Source organism: Dermacentor andersoni, chromosome 5 (assembly GCF_023375885.2).
Source record: "Dermacentor andersoni chromosome 5, qqDerAnde1_hic_scaffold, whole genome shotgun sequence".
NCBI classification, from domain to species: Eukaryota; Metazoa; Arthropoda; class Arachnida; order Ixodida; family Ixodidae; genus Dermacentor; species Dermacentor andersoni.
Genome location: NC_092818.1, coordinates 104,162,340 through 104,170,820, shown reverse-complemented (window position 1 = coordinate 104,170,820; position 8,481 = coordinate 104,162,340). Strand labels below are relative to the sequence as shown.

Here is an 8,481-nt window from a genome sequence, read left to right as displayed (position 1 = left end):
ATCTAAGTGTCGTTTATACAGCCTCGACCCATCACTGAAACTTAAATTACCAGAGAATCTTCCACGACGTGACGCAACACTGCTGTGTCGGCTGTGGGTAGGAGTAGGACTCACTAACTCCTACAGCTATCGTATTGGAATGGCGGACTCACCAGTGTGCGCTAAGTGAAAATGTGAAGAGACCATAAGTAATCTTCGGTGCCACTGTTCTCGCTTTGATAACCAACGTCGGAGTCTCCAGTGGGCGTTGAATAGACTGGACGACAGACCAGTTACAGAATCAAAGATCTTGGGAGCCTGGCCTCACAGTTCATTAGCCCAGAAAGCAGTTCGAGTGCTTCTTCACTACCTAAAGGCAACAGACTTCAGTGCCCGACTACAGACATCCTGCACCTAACTTAGTGCATGGGAAAGTGCAGTTAGACTCATATATCCTCTCTCTCTCTCTTTCACTCCCCCTCCCCCTCCCCACGTCTAGGGTAAAAACTGGACTCAGTCTGCCTTTCCTTCTTCCCTTCTCTCTACGTTCCTGACTACTGAAGTGGCGCAGCCATCTCGCGGCGCTTGTCTTCTGCGTGGACGTTCTAGAATAATGATTCAGAAAGGAAAAGCAAAAGACTAAACAACACAAAGCTATAAGCAATCTGTTCTCGTAATCATGCGAGCTTGCAATATTTGTTATTTATAAAATTGATCTTTCCGGCCTTATCGGGCATAAATCTAATTTCCGGCAGGATACGTGAGAACTTTCTTAACTACGCTTGATTTCGCAAATACTGGCTCTCTTGTTCAAGAAAAATATTGTTTCATTGTCACTTTGTCGTGGTCATTCAGTTCCAACATCTGCAGCTGCATCGGTGCTTGCGAGTACGCAGTTTCAATTCCGAATGTTTTTTTTTGTTCTTTTTATTGTCGGAGGCACATACAAGTACGGCGATTTCCCATCTCCGCAACATATTAGTTGAAGAGGCGGACATTACTTTCACTTCAAAACGCGAACCGCAGCTTACGTTTACAACCCACTGCTTCTATATATTTGTTTGAATTTGAAAATCTGGCGCACCATAAGGAAATCATCTAAAAAATACTGAAATGGTCCAAAGATCAAAATTACATAAATAAAACAAATGAGCTGCATGACCTATAACAAAGTGGTTAGAACTTTTCGTCCTACCACGCATTTCGAACAGTATTTCCTTGCAAAAACTACCGTGAAATGGGTCCAGAGAAAAAAAGAAGATAGCTTAAAATATGATCGCGGCACCTTATGTACATGGACATTACGGTATGCTTGCTATAGTATGTACAATATGGGGCATCAAAAGTCATAAGGCTCTCTTCATAACAACCTTATGAAAACAGATTTGATAAAATCCGTCGAGCTTGATTCCCTGACGGCGTTCACACAACAATTCCCTATTTCTGAGGGTCAATAACACATGCTTCCGATAATAGGGCACCAATTGTGATTTATTTCTACGTCAGAAACATTCGGAAATTGTACGCACGTTCTTTTGTAAAGTGCCTTTTTAACCTTTAGGGGAGATTAGCTGAATTTATTCAAAACAAGACGGTCGCAAGCTTTATATTTGTTATGCAATTTACAAATTTTACCCGTAGGAGATTCTCTGACAAGCGAAACCAAATATATTTCTGGTTAGATACTTTCGTAAGTGGTGCATAACTTTGAACAACACATCAGCTAAGTTATAGACCAATTAGAAAACAACGGAATATACCGGCACGTCGGCACGTAATCACATATTTCATTTACTAATCAACATCCGAGGGTACACAATTACTGGGAAAGACAATGTGAATCCCACTCTCTTATAGCTTTCTGTAAATTAATCATCTGCATACAATCTTACTATGTAATGAAGACAAAGCCCAATATCACTACTGTGTTTATAAAGCAGGAGACTCAAAACTTACCTTAGAGGGTTTCTTGTATGCATTGTAGCTATTGTAGACAGAAGTCTGTGTTATATCATTCGCTCTTTGTTGACACAGGTAACAAAAAGAACAAAAAAACGTAAATGACGAAGTTCTTGCTCAATACCTCTTCCAACAATAAATTGGTCGGAGCGCGAGAAGGCTACAAAAATCAAGCCAATGATTATTGAGTTAGGGCATATTTAGCAGAAATTCTGGTCCGACAATAAATTTTCTATATTCATCAAAAAGATTTTAAAAGCAGAGGGAGAGGGAGAGATAATTTATTATAGGAAAGGCAAAAATGCTGGTCTGAGCTAGTTCTGTTCTCGCCTACTATTCTGCTAATTCACGTCGGAGTTTCATTCATTAGTAAACCAAAAACGTCCCTCACTCACTGCTGTATAAAACTGGCTAGAATGCATATTGATGCAGAAGTTTCAATAAAGTGATCATGCGAAGTAAGAAAGACAACAGGTCTAGTAGAAACATATTAACGGTAAAAGAATATATTGGCAGAAATGATAAATCTCTGTTCTTAAAACCAACAAAAAGTGTTGTCCAAAACTAAGGGGGAAAAAAGCAAGAACTTTCATCCTTGACGGCTCGTGCTATTGTTCCTGGATGATTAATTGGCCCTAAATTATACTCCTAAAGCACTTCATGCTTAACTTTTTTTTTTCTCAGGGAGCTCCAAGAAACAATGAAGCCTAATGCTTCTGTTCCTTCTATTCAGCGTAAATGCAAAGCAGATTGAAAGCAACGTGTGCCTGACAGCGATAAGAAATATGGTCCAATGTTAATCACAGGTATATGTTCAAAAGTAGCGGACTCTTTTTTATCGTTATATGAAAAGTTTTGCTTAATCGGGCAGGCAAGCGGTAGGAGCTATTCTTTCATGCCTACATACAAGGACATACATAATAAAGCAAACTTATTTGTGCTCTACGGTACGCCCATTTTTAACTTCTCTGTTTTTGCGCGTAGGCATCTCTATTCTTGAGCTCTGCAAGAGGTATCAACAATTTCAAAGGTTCCCAAAGCTTCCTAGATTACCGATAGCACTCAAACAATACAAGCATATTTTAAGCATGAAATTGTTTTAGCTTCCGTTGTCGACAACCTTCAAGTGACCTTGAGCCAAAAGCCCGAGTCATTATCCGGGCACTCAGACGAGAACCTCCGGGCAGGTTGCGAAAACAAAACGAGATAATCCGGGCAACCAGTCAAGACCACATTACGTACGGTGGTTACTTCCCAAACAATTTACTAAAAATATTGCTTCCGAGTTCTTTCTAATGTTTGTTCACAATATCACTCAAGCCATAAATTCTGCTACACTGAAGTTTTATTTGTCATTTTCAGTAGCGACGTTCAAAAGGCAGATACAGGGCACTTTACACTTGACTCTCATTTTTTGGCACTGGGTGATCTTTTCAGCGCCAGCGGTCCGCAACGGTGAGTCAGCGGCGAGTCCGGTGCGCCGGCAGCGCCGGCAGCGTCCAAGCCGGCAGCGTGGGACGCGCCACGAATGGCCATTTTACCGAGACGATACTGGCAACGAGGTTCTGTCTGCGACAGGAAACTACTGCGTACATATTGACCAGTTAATAAAGGGAAAATCAGACATTCACCCGTTCGTAGCAATTGCTACAAAGGAAACCCTTACGGGTTCCTCGAAAGAAAAGCTTCAGAGTTGAAGAAAAATTCGTCCTGGTCCGGGACTCGAACCCGGGACCACCGCCTTTCCGGGGCAGCCGCTCTACCATCTGAGCTAACCAGGCGGCTAGCAGATGGCAGGGCGAAGTCGAATTTGTCGACAACACACGAAGCAAAGGCAAGTGTTTGACGTAGTAGTTCTGCGGAAACCCGCAAGGTGGAGAGAAGTAATTAATAAAGGGAAAATCACACATCCACCCGTTCGTAGCAATTGCTACAAAGGAAACCCATACGGGTTCCTCGAAAGAAAAGCTTCAGAGTTGAAGAAAAATTCGTCCTGGTCTGGGACTCGAACCCGGGACCACCGCCTTTCAGGGGCAGCCGCTCTACCATCTGAGCTAACCAGGCGGCTAGCAGATGGCAGGGCGAAGTCGAATTTGTCGACAACACACGAAGCAAAGGCAAGTGTTTGACGCAGTAGTTCTGCGGAAACCCGCAAGGTGGAGAGAAGTAATTAATAAAGGGAATATCAGACATCCACCCGATCACCCAAGCGAAAATCCGACATCCCATAGTTTTTCTTCAACTCTGAAGCTTTTCTTTCGAGGAAACCGTATGGGTTTCCTTTGTAGCAATTGCTACGAATGGGTGGATGTCTGATTTTCCCTTTATTAATTACTTCTTTCCACCTTGTGGGTTTCCGCAGAACTACTACGTCAAAGATATTGACCAGTGCATAATGTGGTGTGGTGCGGTGTGCCGTTGCGAACACGCACTACATCCATTTTAAGATTTCGCTTAGTATCACCTACAACCATTCTGCTTTGCCGGTAGCCATTTCATGCTTACATCTACTCTCGATCGCGGGAGAGCCAGCATTTTTTTATCCATATTTAATAGTAACAGGAGAGCAGACAGTTGGGCTAGTTGGTTGAAATGCATACTGAAAGTTTGCGTGGAGACACGAGAACAATGCCGAGAAAAGACAGGAACTAGCGCTCGTCCCTGTCTTTTCTCGGCACTGTCCTTGTGTCATAAGGGCTGTAGGTGCAGGGCGCTAGTTATATAATAATATTCTATAACCAGCGCCCTGGCAGCTGCAGCTCGTATGAGCATTTGGTTTTTTTCCCCTACCTTTGTTTCGCGTCACATAGACGGTGCTTAGATGTGGTGGTGTACCTGAAGGCTATTCCACGTCTCATTTAAACTTGAGCCAAACTTTAAGAACTGGCTCTCCCGTAATCGAGAGTAGATGAAAGCGTGAAATGGCTATCGGCAAAACAGATTGGTTGGCGATGATACCAGCCACAATCTCAAAATGGGTGTAGTTGATGTTCGCAACGGCGCGCCATACCAGACCGCATCGCGCCATCTGTGCACTAGTCCATATGGACACAATAGTTTCCTGTCACAGACAGAACCTCACTGCAGGTCTGGTCTCAGTCAAACAGCCATCCGCGGTGCGCCGGACCCTACCGGCTTGGGCGCTTCCGGACTTTGTTGGCGCGCCGGATGCATGCACCGCGGAACTCATAGATCGCTGGCGTTGAAGAGAGCACAAGCAACTCTGTCCTAGCGCCAAAACATGACAATCAAGTGTATATTGCCCTATATACGCCTTTTAAACGTCGCTATTGGAAATTACAAATAAAACTTCAGCTTACTAGAAGTTACAGCTGAAGTGAGATTGTGTACAAACGTGAGGAATAACTCGGAAGCAATATTTTTGTAATTTGTTTGGGAAGTAGCTAGTGCATGTAATTCGGTCTTGACTGGTTGCCTTGATGATCTCGTTTTGTTCTCGCAACATGCGCGAATGTTCTCGTTTGAGTGCCTGCTTAGCGGCTATGAGTTTGGCTCAAGGTCACTTGAAAGTCGCCAACCACGGGAGGTAAAAGCATTTCATGCTTAAAATATGCAAATATAACCAACGTAATTTTGTTAGCCATCACTTGGACATACTCAGATTATTTTTTGCATTCTGAATAATTACATAATCACACTTAATGAAATTATCAATATCTGAATTATTATAATTAGATTTAAAGTGTCATAAGAAAATTGTAGAGCAACATGAACAATCCCGATAGAGCTTTCCGCTGCTCACTATATGTGCTACATACAAATTCGGAGTTCCGCCCGAAAGGTGAAGCACCGATTGCGATAGCAAATTAATAGATAGCTGTACGAAGTAAGGATAGCGGATTTATCGGCCGTATAAACTTGTAAACATTCGCCTACTAACAAAGTTAACGCTGATAGAATTCGTAAGCGCGACTCAACGTGGACGTAGAAAGAAAGACACATGGGGACAGCGCTGTCTTTGTGTGTCTACTTCTTTGTACGACCTTGTTCAGTCGCGTTTGCATATTCTGTTATGGATTCAAACCAACTAGCCCACCAATTTGTTTTAACTAAATTAACCAGCACGGTGTCGTGCGCGCACAGGTAAACATGAAGAGATCTCGCTCGATGAGCGCGAAAACTTGCTGTCAAAATTCTGGAGTGAGCAATCACGGCAGCAGCAAACGAATTGACCTTCATGCATCTCTCGCTTCAACGCAAACGAAACGTCGATAGCGCAGTGCATACGAAGCTTCCGGCACTATGCGCACTCTGCAGACATTGCAGAGCGCTTCGAAGATGAGGCCCGCGCTGGCGCGCACTTTATCGACGTCGCATACCGCTTTCAAGACACACGAGCGCCGGCAACTCACGGCGTCCGCCAACGGCGTTTACTATACGGCGCCCGCGATTTGCGGGGCCAACGCCGTAGTAGACGCCACGGTTGTGTCCACTCTGTACGGAGCGGCGGGCGAGGAGGAGAACGCCCCTCCTCCCTCGCCCGACCCCCCTGCCTCCCGCGCAATGGAAGAGGGCACGCTACCGGGCCGCGTTCCTCGCTCGCGCACGGGAGACTGAAGCGCGTTCGCCGGCTCACCTTCACACGCTTTCAGTTATACGGAAACTCACGGCGACTGCAACGGCAGAAATCTGCCTGTAGTGTCCGTATAATTCCTCTCGGAATAAAAGCGTTTTTCGGAGCGTGAAAGAAGCCCGCCAATACACACAAAATTGTCGCGTAACTGGTCGTTAGAGGCAGTTTGAATGTATACTCGTGCTTCTTTGACGCTCGAAAAAAAAAAAAAATCACTGATGTAGCACGTATTGGGCGACAGAAACATGTAACGGATGTTTTTCATCTTGCTCGAAAGTTTTGTAGTCCGAATAAATAAATTCGGTCGGCCGTAAATAAGTCACAAAGCTACCACAAGGGTAATGTTTTATCCAATTTGTATTAAAGCTAGCTTAAGTATGCGCCATAAGGCTTCGACCGGGGCTGGTTGGTATGAAATCGTTCGGTTGGCGCTATACTGTTACACGCAGGACAAAAAGACACGTGTGTCTCAGTCACTTTCTGTCCTTCGTGTAACAGTACAGAGCAATAAACAGAGCGAGTTCAATATGTGGTCATCGGCAGTGGTAATTATTACCATGGCGCCAGCGTGAAATGCTGTGGCGCCATCTGGTGACCAAACTCAAAGCAATTGCGCAGCTCTCGGTGGCGTCTGAGACTTAACGGCATCAAAAAAAAAAAAAAAAAGCAGCTTCCACCGAAAGGCGAAGCATCGATTGCGATTGCAAATTAGCAGATGGCTATGCGAAGTAAGGATAATAATATTATCGGCCGTATAAGCTTGTAAACATTCGCTTACTAACTGAATTAACAAGTATGATGTCGGCGTGCACTTCGAAACATGAACACATAACATTCCAAGACCGCGGGCACTTGCTTAATAAATTAGATTAAGTTAGATTAAATTATATGAAGTCTTTTACAAGAGTATAATTGTTAGATCAATTATGTTACGTTATACAATAATGCGTATTAGATATGCAGATCGAATCTGTATACTATCCTGAACAAATGCGAAGGCTTTTCCAGATGGCGTATGTTAGCGGTACTATCTTACAATTGGCTCAAATAATAATGTAACTCAGCCAATTTATTGTTTCCCCCATCACTCACTAATTAAGTTTAGTTACCCAACTTGGTAATTATTGGCTGAGGACCCCAAGTATAATACACAAGTTTGTTGAGCGCCTTCAGAAACCACCGATCGAGTTCTTTCCTTTACGATACGTCTCACGTAGTCCTTTGTTCCGGGTGGCAAAGAGAGCCCGCGAAATATGAAAAAAGCCGCGTGACGGAGCGCTTGCGCAGTGGTATCGTGCTGTTCACACGTATGTGTTCCGTGAACAAGGCCGGCTCGCGTGGGATAACAGCGAAAATGCCTGCCGTTTCCTCGTCGGCAGTGTTTGCGTCATCACCCAAAGCCGCAGCGTCTCAATTGCAGCGTCTCGGAACGTTAGCTATACCGAGGGAAGAAAGCGATGACACTCCTCTTACCGCCAGGGCTTAAGGTTTCCTTTCAGGGAGAGGGGGCCCTCATAGGGCGGCGACCAGTCACAAAATTCAAGTTAAATTATGAGGTTTTACATGTCAAAACCACGATTTGATTATGTGGCACGCGTAGCGGGGGACTTCGGAAAGTTGGACCACCAGGAGTTCTTTAACGTGCCCCTAAATCTGAGTACACAGGTGTATTCGCATTTCGCACCTACCGAATCGCGGCCGCCGTGGCCGGGATTCCAGCCCACCATGATCTCGTGCTTGGCAGCATAATACCATAGCCACGGTGACCAGTATATCTCGTGCTCACTCACACACACTTTAATATATATATATATATATATATATATATATATATATATATATATATACATATATGTATTATCAGTGAAGCGTTTATTCACAGGATACAGCAGTGAACAGATCAAAGAACAGAAGCACACAGGCAAAAAAAAAAAAAAAAACCAGCGACA

General features: G+C 44.1%; 1 non-coding gene across 1 annotated transcript; it reads right to left on the bottom strand.

The window, feature by feature from the left end:
- Positions 1–3,644: 3,644 nt before the first annotated feature.
- Positions 3,645–3,719, bottom strand: TRNAS-GGA (transfer RNA serine (anticodon GGA)). The gene has a single exon. It is a non-coding gene; the product is annotated as a tRNA-Ser (tRNA).
- Positions 3,720–8,481: the final 4,762 nt, after the last annotated feature.